The 17,367-nt window shown below is 42.4% G+C and overlaps 1 protein-coding gene and 1 pseudogene across 2 annotated transcripts in view; one reads left to right on the forward strand and one right to left on the reverse strand.

The window, feature by feature from the left end:
* PRUNE2 (prune homolog 2 with BCH domain) overlaps positions 1–17,367 on the forward strand; it is a 258,015-nt gene that overhangs the window by 419 nt on the left and 240,229 nt on the right. The window lies entirely within an intron of this gene.
* LOC137770436 (small ribosomal subunit protein eS4-like) lies at positions 7,037–7,819 on the reverse strand (annotated as a pseudogene).

The raw sequence follows: 17,367 nt of genomic DNA on the forward strand, positions 1-17,367 counted from the left end.
GGGTTTACAGCGGGCAGCCTGTCTCCATAATCCTCCCTCATAGCCAAAGCGCCGGGGTGGGGGTGGTCGTGACCCGGCTGAAGTTGCGTGCTGTGTGTCCAGCTTTGGTCCCTTTGGCTTGAGGTTGGAGAGAGGCAGATCCAGCCAAATCTACAATTTGCTCCTGGAGGCTAGAGGATAAATGGGTGTGGTCCTTGAGAAAAAGAGCCCAGACTTCTGCAGATGCGGTACGTGTAAGTGTTAAAGGGGAAGAAACCGTACTTTAGCTGGAGGGCGTGGCAAAACGTAAGTGAGGAGGTAATAACGCCGACTAGGAGTAACGTGTGAGAATGCGCAGTTTACCCGAGCATCCCTCACGCGGAGCTTGCTCCAGTGCGGGAGTTAGGGATATTCCAGTGCGAATCGAGTCTCTCTGGTCCCTGTTCAGATCTGCAACTTGGGGCAGAGGCAGAACGGGAGAACCCCAACTGTCGCTGGTGGTGTGAGGCTTGCCAGACCATTGTTCTCCTGGGAAGAGACCAGCATGTTGGCTGGCTCTAACTGTACTGTTGTTCAAAGAGTGAAGGGTAATTTCACTATGTATATCAACAGTTGCTATACATTCTGGAACAACAGATTCTAGCAGTTTCCTAACTCCGAACTGTTTTGGTTCTCCAGCATTGCAGTAATGAACGTAATGGAAATGTTTCTCTTTCCGCCCTTAAAACAAAGATTTTGCCCATTTGGAAGCAATATCTTTAATGAACAGGGAAAGCACCTTGTACAGGCCTGGCATAGGAGGAGATGCATAATTTATGTTGTCTTTAACCTTTAAACCTTCATAAAAGCCAAAATATAAAGTCTGCATTAAGATGACGTCTTAATCACAAGGCAGAATATTTGCAGGGTTATTACTGTCATTCATTTACCCTCGCACTGCAAAGGGAGTGAAGACAGATGTGTGATTCTTAAAAAGATTTAACTGTAAGTATCTTTAAAAAGACCATTAAAGTTGATTAATGCTAATATAAGTACTTTGTTTTCTACCTTAAGCCTCCCAGAGAGTTGATAGTCTGTGGGGATTTCAGAATTGAGGTTTGTGATCGTTTCTGTGTTTATTGTGGACCCTCTTACAGGTTTACTTGAGCACAGGAAGGAGAAAACTGATTGCAGAAATCACTTGCATTTCTGATAGTATAAGTATGCTCTTTGTTCTTTACCTAACACTGAGTGAGAAATAATCAGAAAAGGTCAATTTTGGCAATTCATTTTTTTGTGGATGAAAATAAATAGCAATCTACGATCACGCAGTTGTAGACTGCACCTGTGCTCCACTCCCATAACATTTATTTTAATAATAAACATTTAGATTGTGGGCTTTGATGTGAGCAAGAGGTTTGTCTCATTTCTGAAGAGCAACTGCTGGGATGGAGAAATTCCCTATTTCAGAGTAATCAGTTGAAAGTAATGTGTAAGTTTATTTACCAAGTTCCTTCATTAGACGAGCAATTGCTCTGCATTATTAAAAGAGTGACAGGAAAAAGAAGTGGTTGAAATACTATTCCCAGCTTCCTGCTTTAGCCAGAAGAACAATTACTGCTAAGTTTAATTTTTTTCTTAGAATAGGTTTCTTGTTAGAGATCACAGTTATCCTTTCATATTCAGCCATAGTAAAGGTGTTTTGGTCACTTTTAGTGTCACATTTCCCCTGACAAATTATATTTTCTAGGTAAATAAAAATTTTACTTAATACGCAACATTCAACTATAGTAGTAGGAAAACCTTTTACTTTAGAGGATATATACCCTTTGCTTAGGAGAAAAATATTAAGTAAATAATTATGGCATTCATTTGTGAGACGTTTATCCATAATAAAATGGTAGGATTTTTTAAGATTAGGTTAATCCTTTGGAAATCATTTTAGGGAGAAGAAAATTATCATGCTGGTTTTCACTTACGCTTTATTAGACCAGAATAAGATAGAATTCAGGTGTTATGTTTAAGTTGTTTTCCATCAGAAGTTGACATAGATTTATCTATATGGTACCTAAAAAAAGTCTAATGCGCAGGTTTTTGTCTGCCTGCTTGAATTCTTGCTTTGATATTCTGTAGATATGATACATGACTTTTAATGGTTTGAAATAGCCAATGTCCCTTCCAGAGTCTTAATGGTACCAAACCAAACTTGGGTCCTCTTGCCTGCATGCAGTAAAGCCAATCTACTGACACTGGGTTGCGGTGGAGGAAAATGCAGCATTTATTGCAGGTGCCAAGCAAGAAGTCCAAGTAGTTAGTGCTCAGAAGGCCTGAACTCCCCAGTGGCTTTTAGGGAAAGGTTTTAAAAGACGGGGTGAGGGAGGGGGGTTGTGGGGTATGTGATCAGCTCATGAACATTCTTCTGATTGGTTGGTGGTGAGGTAATTGGGAGTCAGCATCATCAACCTTCTGGTTCCAACTGGTCTGGGGTCTGTGTGCTTGTGGGCAGCATACAGTTAACTTCTTCCACCTGCGGGCAGTTTCATTATCTGTAAAGAGCTCAAAGGATATGGCTCAGAATATTATCTATAGCCCTTGAAGAGGAACTAAAAGTCCTTGACTTTGTTTAATGACTAAACTATGATTATTTTGTCTTGCTTGACTGTTTTCCTTTTTTTCTGCATTTTCTCACTTCTCTGATTAAATTTACTCTTTGGAGCTCAGGGAAGGCCTAGGAAGCTAAAGTTGTTTTACAGACAGGAGACAGGTGGAGGACAAGGTGGGGGAGGGGTCTGTTCCAGGAAGGCCTCCTAGGGTCCAGCTCCGTTACATTAACATAACCTTGTCATCACTGGAGTTAGCTAATTTCAATAGACCAAAGGAATTTTAAATTGTAAAATGAAACTGCTATTAGCCAATAATAGCATCTCCAATAATCACAACTTTGGAGAAATTGTTTGTATGCCCTTTCTTCCGACTAGGAGCATTTATTAGTCATCTGTCATTGTGAGGAGAGAAACTCTGCTATTCTAGGCCAGGCCCTTGGGTTGAGCAGACATCTTTGAAGGAGAAGGGATGTTTTTCATTTTTAATCAGGCAGTTTGGAGCTTATTTCTATTGAAATTGAGAGAGTGGTGTCTTAATTCTCTTTTTCACCCCAGTTCTGCTGGTCCTTAAACTGATGCAGATTCACTTACTTAATCTCATCTGGCTTTTCCTTAAATCTCCCCTTCCGATACCCACCCTTCATTCCTGAGAGTATGTGGCATTTATCAGAAATGGCAAAAGTAAACCTCAAGTGTGGCCTTGGATCACCACCTCCTGGAGCTCAAATTCTTCTCAAGGGGGCCTGCCTTCTGTGTGGTTAGAACAGGCTTGGGTGCCTGGAGCTTCTCTGTAAAACACCTTACCTGGAGGTGGAGGACAGCAAGGGAAATAGTCACTCCTCCCAAGCACAGTCTCCAGAAATGGTGCCTTCTTGACAAATAGGGAACTGATCCAATTATTGTTAAAACAACCAAGACAGTAGAATAAGCACCAGGGGAGTAAGACGCCCCCCGAGGCTGTAGAGATGGTAATCAAAGGATGATGCTTGTTACCTGGGTTCCCTTCCCCATTCGAGAACCCAGCTATGTTTCTGATCCGGACACTCACTGCTAGAACTAGAAATGAGTGGAAACACGTTTTCTTTCTCTCCTGCCAGTGCCCACCCAGCTTCCTTTTCCACCTGCCCATTTCTAGCTGGAATAGGGACAGAGATCAAATCCTATAGTTCCAGGTCCATCCTTAAATTTTAGCCATGCTTTCCATTTTTAGTTACGCCATTTCCACAGTGATGTCTTAGTCATTCTTAGTTATACTCTTTCTGTGGTAAGAGAAATCGAAGACGGGTAGGGAATGAGGGCTCCCAGCCCTAGACTGTGATTTGGGAAATGTCCTCCAGTTTCATAGTGGTCAGCTCAAAAAAGTATTCAGGCCAAGACAGCCTCATGATGTCAGTAAATGGTCCAAGTTCCCATGAACTTTGGAGGAAAAAAAATAAATAAATAAGGAATCAGACCCCTGGAACTCTGGCTGGCAGGAAGCCAGGGTCCCCATACTGGGTAGACTGCCTGCCAAGCCTCTCCCATTGCCAGATCCCACCAGCTGATGCAATTCAAGCAGCTGCTCAGGGGTGGGCCATCACTGCAGCCCACGTGCCCTCAGAGGTTGGTCATGAGCCAGCATTGGGCATTTGTGTGGTGGGAGTGTCAGCTGCCAGCAGAAGGATACAGGGCACATCAATATCCCAGGAATGCTGTGGGGAGAGGGTCACCGTCACCGCTAGAGTCTGGGGAGTGCATCTGCCACTTGAGCAGTGACAGCTGCAGACGAAGGGCTCATTTCTGCAGTGGGAATTGGTCCATATGTGGACTTCCGTAGAAGAAAAATTCTGAGTGACCCTAAATGTCAACTTATACTCTGTGGTATGTAGCATAGGGAAAGGAAGCACATTCAAAACTCTAAATGAACAACCACATTAGAGTTGATAGAGGAGATGGGTTTTCAAAAAGAGAAAGAAAAACACTGCAGCATGTCTGCAGAGGAATCATTTGATTGGAAATTGAGAAATATATCCTTCCCGATTTCCTTTATAGGAACAAGGTCATGTGTATCAATAAAAAGCATCTTTAAAATGAATGTTTCGTACCTTTTAAAGGGCCACGGTGGTAAGGACTAGTAATGATGGAGATGCTGGCCGAGGAGTTTCATTTGGAAAGCTGAGCTCGTTCTGATCACAGACCGCAGGATCAGCTCCCTCCCCATCATAACCGAGGGCTGGTGCACTTGAGACTGTGCCTCTTGCCAGAGTATTCCCAAGCAAGAAACTCAGGAATCCAAAGTACTTCTGTGAATGAGGTTCCACCGTCTTAGGGGCTGATGAGAAAAGGGCCCTTGATTGCTTTAGTCTTAGAGTCAGCTCCATTTCTCACTGCCTGAGCTTTCAGACCGAGAGCTGTGGTTTGTCCCAGCACCCCCGGCCTGCGGAGAAGAACCAGGCTTTTTCAGTGTAAATCTCAGAGGGGATTGATGAAGAACCTAGTGGCAAGACGGGAATAAAGACACAGACCTACTAGAGAATGGACTTGAGGATATGGGGAGGGGGAGGGGTGAGATGTGACAGGGTGAGAGAGTGCCATGGACATATATACACTACCAAATGTAAAATAGATAGCTAGTGGGAAGCAGCTGCATAGCACAGGGAGATCAGCTCGGTGCTTTGTGACTGCCTAGAGGGGTGGGATAGGGAGGGAGGGAGGGAGGGAGATGCAAGAGGGAAGATACATGGGAACACATGTATATGTATAACTGATTCACTTTGTTATAAAGCAGAAACTAACACACCATTGTAAAGCAATTATACTTCAATAAAGATGTTTAAAAAAAAAAAAGATAAAGAATTGGTCACTGCTGTTCAGACAGCACCTTGGGTCTGGGAAGATGCAATCAGGTGAGCAAGGACGCCCTTTAATCAGAAATTTGAGGAATATTTTATGTTAACTACGTAAAAAGGTGACAGCTTTGGTATAACTTGTTTATTTCTATGTAGCATTTATTTGGGCAGATATTAACAATGTTTTAGGTTTGGTGTATCTGTCTGGGGAGCTCTTGTAAGCAATAGTGGTTTAGTGATGGACGTCTCACTCTACCTTTACATCTACTCCTCCTTGGGGTACTAGGTAAGCAGACAAGGGTGAGGGATGAATACCTGGGTCTGAATGAAGGATGCAAAAGAGGAAAGAACATCTGGGACCAGAGAGGTAAAGTGCACGGTGTTACCTTGGTCATTGATTCTTTTTGAACCCTGAGGTTTATTGGAGAGTCATGGAGTTTGGAGTCTTCTTTGAAAAGAAACTGGGGAGGGACAGGGCTGATATATTCAGGAGGCAGCATTCACATGGACTTTGATATGACTGGCACCCTCTGGGTTTGTGCAGTATGCAACCTGCACAATCATACGTGGCTGCCTGCCATGGGTCCCAGAGTAGCCTACTCAAAATCTCTGGCAGCGTTTCAAATCCATTCCTATCTGAGCTCTGTGACTTTGGGCTTTGGTTTCCAGGGAAAGGTAATCTTTCTTCTTAAGAGCTCTTGGGAGGCTAATTGGGCACTAGATTGCCCTGCAAAATCAGAGCCACAAAGGTTGGGTTAGAAAAACTAAGCTGATAATACAGCCTTGGGTTTTTATCTGAAAAATGAGATAATGATACCTACTTTGCAGGTTTGTCATAAAGCCAAAATAATGTACCTACAGCCCTCAGCACAGAACCTGGAACAATGCTGCTTCTCTCCATTTGCCCCCATGCTGGTCCTTTCCTGCAGTTCCTTATCTCAGTGAACGGCATTATTATTCATCCAGTTTCTCCAACTGGGAACTTTCTTTTCCTCCATCCCTTCCCCAACCACCATATCCCAGACATCACTAAGTCATCCAGATGACTGCAATGGCCAGCTAACAAGTTGGTCTCCTGCAAACCACTTTCCCAGTGCTACCAGGGAGATCATTGTGAAAGCATCTTTCACATCTGTCCCATCATTCCCTTAAATCCTTATTATCACTTTTCATTGCTCTTTGGAGAACCAACAACACTCTTAACCTGACTCTGGAATCTGACCCACCTGCTGTCCAGCTTCTGCTGGATTCTTCTCCTACCTCCCTAAGCTTGAATAGCTCCTACCTCTTCTGGTCAGGTTAAGGAGAAGGGAAGCCTTTTGCTGAATGACCCCTCCCACCCAGCCTCCCCAATTCATGAGTCTAAGTCAGGTTTTGGGGCGATGTTTTAAAGTCATTTACCTCAGCTTGTTATTATATCTCTATTGGGCATGTTTGTTTGATTAATGAGAGTAGGGACCAGGGTCTCTGTATGGGTTTGCTCACCCCTGTATCTCCAGAACCTGGTGCAGTGCCTGAAGCTCAGTAAGTAGTTTTTGTTTGTTTGCTTGTTTGTTTGTTTGTGAGGGTTTTTTTTGCCATTAATCATAACACATTATCTTTAATTAAGTACAAAGACCCTTCCAATCATGTCACCTAGCGGTCATTTCACTGACTGCCCTGTTTGGCTGCCAGTCTCTTGTCTCTCTCTTTAGCAGTGGTAAGGCAGATATCTTTTTCTCAGAGAAAAGAAATCCATGGTTTGTTGCCTTTGCAATAACAAAAATGCTGGAGAGTGGGGAGGCAAAGATGTTGCTGTTGGCATCTTTCACAGGAACCACATCAAGAGAACCTGGTTGTCTCTTTCTGCTGGCGACCACACCAATTCTTCCCAAGGTAGCGCCTCTGATCACCATATACAGGTTACCAGTGTCAAACTTGTTGAAATCAGTCGTCTTGCCAGATTCCAAATCAGTCTAAATGGTGTCGTTCACTTTGAAGGGGATAGGATGGTGGATGGTGCGAGCATCATGGATCACTAGATGACGGATTCCTTTTGTGCCCACAAAGATCTTTCTTACTTTGTACAAGTTGTACTTGACTCCTTCGGTATAATGCGATGAACAACAAAGCAACCCTTGTATCACAGATCAGATAGAAATTCTCCCCAGTCCTGTCAATGCTGCTGACATCCTTGAAGCCAGCAGATAAAGTCTATCAATTGGGACTTTGCCAACAATCTTAAGGAACTGCTGCATGCAGATCTTCTTTACTTCATTTCCTGTCAGGGAATACTTAAGTCTGTTCCTTAGAAAAAATGAGGGGGAGACACTCTTTGAGCTTGTGGGGATCATCTGATGGATGAGGAGCAAACATACTGGTCCGTTTACTCAGCATTCAATGCTTTGGAGCTGCTGCATGTTTCAGGGGCTTCTTGGGACCATGAGCCATGACTGTGCTAAGCACAAAAAGAACAAAGTGTTTTTAGAATGAATGAAGCCATAAGGCAAGAGGCTTGCACAAAGCATGAGACATCGTAGTGGCTTAGTAAAATGAGTAAGTAGATGAACAGGTGCAGACTCCTAGAGATCTGAATCTGAAGAGGGGCTGGCGACAGTATAAGGGAATTCTGGTTGGTTTACTAGAAGGAGGTGAGAAACAGTAAGGTCAAGGAGTGTCATACAGCCCTTTTGTATATGGTACACACTTCATACAAAATGTTACTGTAAAATAACGAGGCTAGTTTTTATGCATGATTGCTTGAATCTGTAAATATTGGTGGAATTAAAACATGAATGGATTGGAGAGAGGCAGGGGAGGGAATGGGGCGCTCTGCAAAACTACATTGGGCAGATCATTAGACAGAGTGGAACTATTAGAGCCTTAGATCCTCTGCTGTGTGGTCCAAAGGGGAAAAATTAGACCCCCCCAATCCCAGGCACTACACCAAGCTTGCCCAGCTTGTTCTGCTGCTTCTGGGCCAGTACTAATGTCATGAGAGAGATTGGCAGAGAAGATTTTCAGTCCTTGAGAGGAAAGTTGAAGGCTTTCCAGACTGGCCTCATCTGTCAAATGAGAACAATAATATATTAGGGCTGTTGCAGGTGTGTATGTACTAAGATAAGAATGTGTCCTCCACCCACAGTAATAAAAACATGAATAGGGCCACGGTGGATAAGAGAGCCAGGAAGCCCTATTTACATTTTATAGAAACAGGGATGATTTTTAGCTCCCTTTAGTTCGAATTTGTTGATTATCTGTCTTAGCTCTAAGAAATAGATTTTTCCACTTAATACCCAAAATAGTCTTGTGAGGTAGCTATTATTTCCCTTTGCAGTTGAGGAAACTGAGGTTCAGTGGGGCAAGAAGTCTGACCAAGGTTTCACAGCCACTAAAGAACAGAGCCAGACTTTGCTCCCAGATCACCTGACTCCCATTCCAGGACCCTCTGCCACATTCGTGTCTTCCCACCAGATATCCTGGAACATTTAATTCTCTTTAAATAAAATGTGAGCCACTCGGCAGGTTTATGGGAGGGCTGGGTAGTGAGTTCACTTTGACCCAAGAGAGGTTCATTTCTTTGTTTCTGACTGTTTTATGTTAAAAAAACCCTTGGATAACTGAGTAATCAATCACTATTACTGAGAACCTGCTGTGAGAAAAATATGGTGCTGGGCTGTCTATGATTTGGTTGAATAAATTGGGAGACTGTTTCACTGTCTACGTAGGTGAAAGAAAAATAAAACACTGATAAACTATTTGGAAGATAGGGTCTGTGACTAGTTTTAGAGTGACTGAAATATTGTGGGTATTTAGTGAATTTTTAATAATGAGAATGGCTCTTTTAAAAAAGTTAGAAGTTGTTCCTTATTTGCCAGCAAGGTTGTGAGTACAGCTTTTGGTTTTCCAGCTTCCTTCATTGTTTTTTCTTTGTTTTTGTTTTTGTTTTTAACAAATGACAGAGTTTTTAATGACCTACGGTAAGCTTTCTTCTGCTCTTGTTTAGATTTCTTATATTAAAAACTGATGCGTGAAAATATGTGCAAACATTATTTTGATTTAGAAACATATTTAGATTTAGTAGTATTATGTATAAAGAAGTAGTAATTAATACAGTGAAGTTCTCAAAATGCATTTTTTAGCTGAAACCTTTTCTCTGTAATTTTATCATTACCATTTTCTTTATGAATAATGTACAATTAAATGTGAGCTCCAGTTCAAATCCCAAATTCTGAATATAGTCTATAAAGTATTCTTTTTAACTCACTATTAACAACAATTTCCATATGGTTACCAAACACATTCATATACATTATCTTTTTTTAATTGAAGTATAGTTGATTTACAATGTTGCATTAGTTTCAGGTGTACAGCACAGTGATTCAGTTATATATAGCCTTCTTCAGATTCTCTTCTCTTATAGGTTATTACAAAATACTAAGTATAGTTTCCTGTGCTATACAGTAGGTCCTTATTGGTTATCTATTTTATATATAGTGGTGTGGATATATTAATCCCAAACTCCTAACTTATCTCTCCCCTCCTTTTCCCTTTGGTAACCATAAGTTTGTTTCCTATGTCCGTGGATCTATTTCTGTTTTGTAAGTAAGTTTATTTGTATCTTTCTCCTTCATTGTTGTCACTCTCTTGCTGGAGACAGAAGAACTGTTTGATTGAGTGAGTGAGTGAGTGTAGGTTGGGGGAGCTCAGCCCGGGTGACACAGCTGGCCAGAAGAGCTGGGATTAGGACTCAAGTTCTCCACTGTACAGAGCTTCGCTTTTGCTCTCGAGTCTGCCAGCTGAGCAGTGCCTCAGAAAACTGCTGGTTATACTCGGAGACACATATAGGGGTGAAGGAACAGAGGGAGAAAGGAAAGAAGGAAGGTGGAGGTGGAATTGGAAGGGAAATAGGAGAAAAGTGAAGAATAACAGGATTCAGGGGGGAGGCAAGTTTGAAAAGTGGTGAGACATAGAAGGAAATCCTTCCAAAAGCTCAGAATGGAATGATTTGCAAGAGCAAGAGCTCATGTGTCTGGAGTTCACTTTATTTGGCCACATCAGCCAACCTAAGGTCTCCAGAAAACTGAAAATTACACAAAGGCAGCTTTCCTTCAGACACCTGCAATTGAGTATTAAAAACATATCTTTATAATTGGTTCTTTTCTCACAGGGAGATCCCCCAGACTCTCTTTCTGAGCCCATTGGTATGATGATACCTGTAAGTCATTTGAAGAATGCTGGGAAAGTAGCAAAGACTCACAAGTGTTAGCACTCATCACCATCCTCATTACTTAATTTGCGCTTTGACAGAATACCCACGAGGTCGGTTTCTCAGAGCAGGGTGGTGGGAGAAGTGGTTGCCAGAGGCTGTAATTGCTTATAACTTACAATAGGGGAACTGCACAAACAAAACCAAAATCAAACAAACCTTTAAGAAATGGACCCAGGTTCTCAGCAAGTGTCATTCCATCTGATGTAGGGCAGATGGTCCTAAATACCTGCACAGCCTCCGGAGGCCATAACGTCAGTGACAGAAAGTTCACAGTAATGACCCTGAATAATCGAGGAAGAAATACTGTTTAAGCTCGGTGTCTGTTTAAGAGAAGGTGGGGTACGTGAGGAATTTCAGAAAAAAAAAAATCCAACTCAGATAATTCACATAGAAAAAAATAGAACAGAAATTGTCACACGGAGGGTAAGCTTCAGTTGTCTGGAAAAGTCCCTTGCATAGGTGACCTCGTTCTTAAGCGAAGCCAGATATGCGAAATGTCATGGTTTATAGCAAGTGATCGTGAGTCAGGACGGAGAGTGATGGTGCTAAAAATGTGAGCCTGATGTGGGAAGGCATAAATAGGCCCGTGGCACATGCAGGATGGGAGAAGGCCCGCTCTCCACTCCCACCCTGAGTTGAGAACTTAATCTGGTTCTGGACTCAGTAGAGAAGTTGCAGCAATGACCATGGCCTGTAAAATAACATCCCTAAGAACAGCCAGAGAGGGAGGGGCAGCCTGCTGCTGGACTTTCAATTATTTGAAAGGTTTTAATGGAAGATTTCCCACTCGTAGGAACCATTTCTTTCTCTCAGTTGAAAAAAATAGGACTTTAATGGCTTTGTTTTACTGTATAGTACAGGGATCTATAAGGGAAAAGAATCTGAAAAAAAAATAGATATATATATGTATATATAACTGAATCACTGCTGAACACCTGAAGCTACACAACATTGTAAATCAACTATACTACAATAAAAATTTTTTTAAAAAGTAAGTGGCTTATTTTTAAAGAGGCCCAACAATTCAATTATGTCCTTATTTTTTTTTGCTGTGAAAAATTATCTATTAATTAATTGAAGGGTGCAAGAGAGAGTTGTGCACGCTTACCTCTTGCTCTCCAGAATGGAAGAGAAGTAAGGGCTGGGGCAGAAGCTCATCCTGACGTTGGAGCGTTTTGCCAACCTGCGCGCTCTTCATACACGTTTTCTCTAGCAAGTGGCCTGTGTTGCTGGCCAGACTAGCACCTGGCCCTGGGAGGACAGAAGGGTCCTGACAGGTGGATAGATTAGCTGCTCCCCTGCCACTGGTATGTCTGCGAGGACACGTGCCTGTCTGCTTCCCTGGGAAGGCAGTGTCCCTGAGTCCCTCTGCAGGGAGGCGGCGGGCAAGTCACTCTCTGGCCTCCATCCTCTGCTTTGTTAACACTTTCCTCTTCCCCCTGCCCTTAGCAGCCTGATTTGGTTTGTATGCAGCATCTCCTGGCTGAAACACCACGTAGAATTCTCTCACCCTTTGGCAGCTACCATATAAACAGACTCCCAAAGCCACTGACTTTTGGAGGCCTGGATTCTTTCAAAGAAAGGTGAGCAGCGTTTTTACCAATCCGTGTGGATTAATACAAACCTCAATTTCAATTCAGGGTTTGTTTTATATTTTGTGTGTTTATCAAGATCATTGGGAGAACGGGTGTTTTTTTCTTTTTAGATTGTAGGCAAATTGAAAACATGGTCTTAGGGCATGTATATAGGTCCTAGAGAAAGATAAACAAGAGGGAGAATTTGATTCTGTAGCTGAATATTCTATTCTTTATTTGTGAATTTGCTTTGTAAGACCCTAACATAAAGCCATGCACAAAGCAAAGCAACCTCATTGGTGTGGAACTGGTCATGAGCTTGCCACTTGGCTGATTTCCCCTGGACCGTGGCCTGAAGCGCCATCACTCTTGACTCCAGTCTCCAAAAAAATCCAGACATAAACTCACTGTGGTGGATGCAGATCAAAATACCATTCCAGAACTGGCTTTTAAAATATTTTGAAAAATTCATTAGCTCTCCAAAGTGTTATGTCACTCTGAGCCCTATGAGGGGGGGGAAAATGTATTTCTCACACCTATAGAATTATTTCATGCTAAAATAGCCTTCTGACCAAGTATGACATTGCTGTAAAAATCAATTCACACACACAGGGTTTCATAGGCTGGCATTTACATAGACTGTTCTGATGAATCTCATAAACACTGAGTCATGCTTCTTACTACTGGCCTCTTTCTCGGACTTTTGCTCTCAGCAAGATTTATATACAGCCACCCTGATTGCTGTGTTACACTGGACACACCCTGCCCCGTCACTTCTGGGAATGCTGTGGAAACAGGCATTGGGATTCCACATGTTTAAACACAGCGTTCTATAGCCATAGTCTTTTGTTAGTGATTTCTTGCTTTGAAACTGTTAGTTATTTTAATCACAGATCTTTACATTTGAAACTATTATAGAAGGATAGATCTTTAACATTGAAACAGGTGACTTTAGACTATTTTAACCTCCTAGTATTATGTTTTAGGCTTCATTTATTTATACAATAAGAAACATTAAAGCAAATTTGGGAAATAGAGGAAAACTGAAAATGAAATGTAAACAATAGAAAAAAGCCTAAAAATTAACCACTTTCATTGAAGCATGACTGTTGGCAATATTATGGCAAAGTAGTTTTCTTAGTTTTTCCTGTGTGTAGGATTAGAATAGGATATTCATACATTTTGGTACCCTGATTTTTATTTTACTTAACATAATTTATTAAATATTTCCCTATGTTATTGCATAGCATTCTGAATCAACATGTTAAATAATAGCATGCATTTTTATAAAGAAGATGGACTGTGGTTAAACATTTTGATTGTCCCTCTTTTTTTGCTGTTGTTAGTTACACTATAACAAATATCTTTGTACCTAAAACATTTTGTCCTGTTTAGGATTAGGTCCTTAAAATAGCTTCTCAAATATGTAATTACTGGAGCAAAAGATACAAAGAGTCTCAAGTTTCTTGGTAAATCTTTCCAAATTGATTTCTGGATGAAATCCACCAAATTTCAAGATTCAGAGAGGCTCAGAAAGGTTAACTTGTCTCATAGAACGTTGTGACAGAGCCAAGCAAAAATTTCAGGTCTCTTGACACCTAGGTCTGTGCTCCTGACAAATTTGAGAGACTGTACAGTACTATGCTAATTTAAAAAATATGAATTTGATCAAATTATCTGAAGCTGCCTTGCTACTAAATTCAGACAATCATAATACAATCTATGCCACACCAGTTACAAATGTTATTTGGGACTAAGAAGCAGAATCTGCCACTTTCTCTTTTTCTTTTCACTTCCTCTCTCAATTATTTAAAAAAAATTGAGCCTTATGGAGCAGTCAAGCTCTTTGCTGTTATACTTGGGGTGGTAATTCAAGCCAAGTAGTATTGCGCTTCATAACTGCCTCCACCTATGTGATCTCATTTGATCAGCCTCGGGGTAGGACACATGTTATTATATCTACATCACAGAGGAGAAGAAAAAGGCCAGAGAGGTGAAATCCAGCCTTGCCCAAGGACACACAGCTGGTAAGTGGCAGAGCTGGGCAGAGAGTCTGTGTCTTCTGAGTCCCATGCCTTTGCTTCCAATCTTATCCGTAGGAACAAAAATTGGTCTACCCTTTCAAAAGGTAGTTTGATAGTTTCAACTGGAGTTTGGTTGCTTGGCTTTATCTCCATACGAGAAAATGACTGAGTAAAAATATACAGCACTTGTCCAAGAGGAGAATATCCAACGATGAAACACATTCCTGCTGAAGCCGTGTTGCAGGAAACACGCAGGAAAGCAAGCCCACTGAGTTTGCAGTTTTGCGTGATGGCCTCTGACAAACAGTTTGCAAATGTGAGATTAACGGATGCATCACTGGTGGAAACATGTTGAGCTCCACAGGCTCTGGAGACCAAATGTCACCTGTGATGGGAAGGAGGCTCCTGAGAAGCAAGTCTCTGGAGGGCCTGTGGGCGTCATCATTCATACCTGTGATGGGACTACAGGTGCCTGGATGTCACTTATGTCAGCTTCGGCTGAGAGGTCTGTGTAATGGGGGGAAGGGAATTCAATTGCCCGTAACAGGAGCTCCTTCCCTCCTACGAAGGAGGTGTAATTCTGTCAAATTCTCTCTGTCTCTCTGTCTCCACCCGCCCTACCACTATTTTTCCATTTGGATCATATTCATTAACTGGCCCAAAACCTAAATGCACCCCATATTGTTGCAATAGGGAGTAATTTTAGTTTAGTGTAATTTAATGTAGTTTAAGCTGAATTCTTCTCTTTCCAAAGTCTCGCACTAAGAAACACATATATCTCCAGACCAACATTTCTTATGCCATGGCATGACAGAGGCCACGTGGTTGCTAAATTTAATACATACAAAGATGAAGAGGCATCAGACACATTAGCCTCTGGATAGAGGTCCTGGTTTGCCTGTATCTTTCTTAAGAGTTTAATTAATTCACACTGGTGAAAAAAGTGAAACATCCACACAGAGTTGAAAGGAAATTTAGAGAGACAGAGCTCAAGGTTAGTCTGGGCTTGAAATTCTGTCATTAATGAAATTTTCAGGTTTATAGGACACCAGTTTTCCTAAAAACCTTATATGATTTTTTAAAACAGGAATCTATTGTCTAACAGGATGGTTTGTATACAGTATGGTAATTCCTTTGCAGGTATTGTGTTGGGAAGCTTTAATATATGCCGAGGGAACTATACTTGGGATGATATTTTCTTATAAGTGTTGGGACGCGAGTGGAAAATCACTGACTCTCAGAGACTTAGCTGTGTAGTTAGATCATGCACATCTGCTAAATAATTAGTATGCAGTGGGGCAGGAGATGCTGCGAGTAAACCCTTGTGTGCCACGGTTTCTAGCGTCCAGCTCGTTGCTGAATACACTTCTGCTGTTTCAAAGACAGAGGGCAGAGAACAAGGAGGGCCAGCTAGGAACGTTCAAGTTAAGCTAGTGTCTTGCCATGAACAGTATCCCTTGCTGGACCTTCTCTTTGCCCTCATTTCCTCAAAACGTCTTTCTCCTGCTTCTTACCCCTGCCACTCACTCCTCAGCAAAGCCTGCCCTTGGCCTTCAAGCAAGGGAATTGACATCTATCAGTATTTACTCTACAGCTAACATACGTTATTTCATTTGGCCTTCACAGCAATCCTCTGAGAAAGGTATCATTATGCTCGGTGTACAGAGGGGGAACCTGAAGCTCAGGAGAGGTCAGGTGACTTGCTTCAGGGCACACAACTAATGAATGTTAGAGCTAAATTTCTAGTATGCTATACCTGAGTCATAGCTTATATTTCCATTTTGACATACATCTGGGGCATAATGCACTTACTTCAGGACGAGTGGTCATAACGGCAGCACTTACTAAACTCTCCTGTGCATGGGAATCATCCAGGGATCCTGTTACAATGCAGATTCTGATTCAGTGCAGTTTGGGGTGGGACCTGGGATTCTGCCCTTCTCACAAGCTCTCAGGTGATGGTGATGCTGATGCCGCCAGCGGCTCCCCCCACCCCCCCCCCCCCCACCTCCAGGGCATTGATTCACGGGGAGGCAGGAGGCACCGTTCATGGCCCCCTGAAAGGGTGTGTGAGAATCTGGTGGGGCTGTCCCCAGCTGAAATGGAATGTTTCCCCAGAGGAGAGGCTGCCTCACTGCACTTTCCTTCTAGCAGGGGACTTGCTGCAGCAAACAGAATGTTGTGGTCCAACTTTTTTTTTCTCTTAAAACTATTCACAGTTCCTCCCACCATTTTGTCTCTCTCTTTTCTTGTCTTTCTTTGATAACGTCTTTCAGGCAGTCCTTCGGCATCTGGATGCTCTCCTACTTTCTGTTTCCTTGTCCCCTGTCCCCTTCTCTATTGTTAGTGGTGCACATTTGTATGTGATGCTTTGTTCAATGGATGGTATTTATGCCCTTTTGTTGATGGCTTTTGCTTTGTCACTCTGCTTCTCTGATGTGGTCTTTGTTCACACTCTATTTCCTGCAGCCCACTTTTCCATTTCCAGTTCCTTTTCTCTTAACACAGAATTCTGTTTCTCTTAACACAGTGGGGAGCCCAGAATGGCTTTCAGAAACTCGTGTAGTTTGGGGATGATCAGCAGACATCTTCGAATTTTTAGGAATCATTTTAGGTACTGCTTTGTATCAGCTTTCACCAGGTTATGTTGTTTTTTTTTAAAATTAATTAATTAATTTATTTATTTTTGGCTGTGTTGGGTCGTCATTTCTGTGCGAGGGCTTTCTCCGGTTGCGGCGAGCGGGGGCCGCTCTTCATCGCGGTGCGCGGGCCTCTCACTGTCGCGGCCTCTCTTGTTGCGGAGCACAGGCTCCAGACGCGCAGGCTCAGTAGTTGTGGCTCACGGGCCCAGTTGCTCCGCGGCATGTGGGATCTTCCCGGACCGGGGCACGAACCCATGTCCCCTGCATTGGCAGGTTATGTTCTGATGGCAAAAGTCCTCAATGTCAGTGGCTTTCAACAGCTAAGGCATATTTCTCACTCAGGCTATAAGCTGCTGAGGGTCAGCTGTGACTCCAAGTGCCTTCTTCATTCTAAAGGAGCAACAATGTCCTGGGATAGGCTGCTCTTGGGGCAGAAGAAAAGTAAGGGAGCTGGTAGGGTTCAGCAATGGCCAAGCCCATTGGTAGT

This window comes from Eschrichtius robustus, chromosome 10, assembly GCF_028021215.1.
Source record: "Eschrichtius robustus isolate mEscRob2 chromosome 10, mEscRob2.pri, whole genome shotgun sequence".
NCBI lineage: Eukaryota > Metazoa > Chordata > Mammalia > Artiodactyla > Eschrichtiidae > Eschrichtius > Eschrichtius robustus.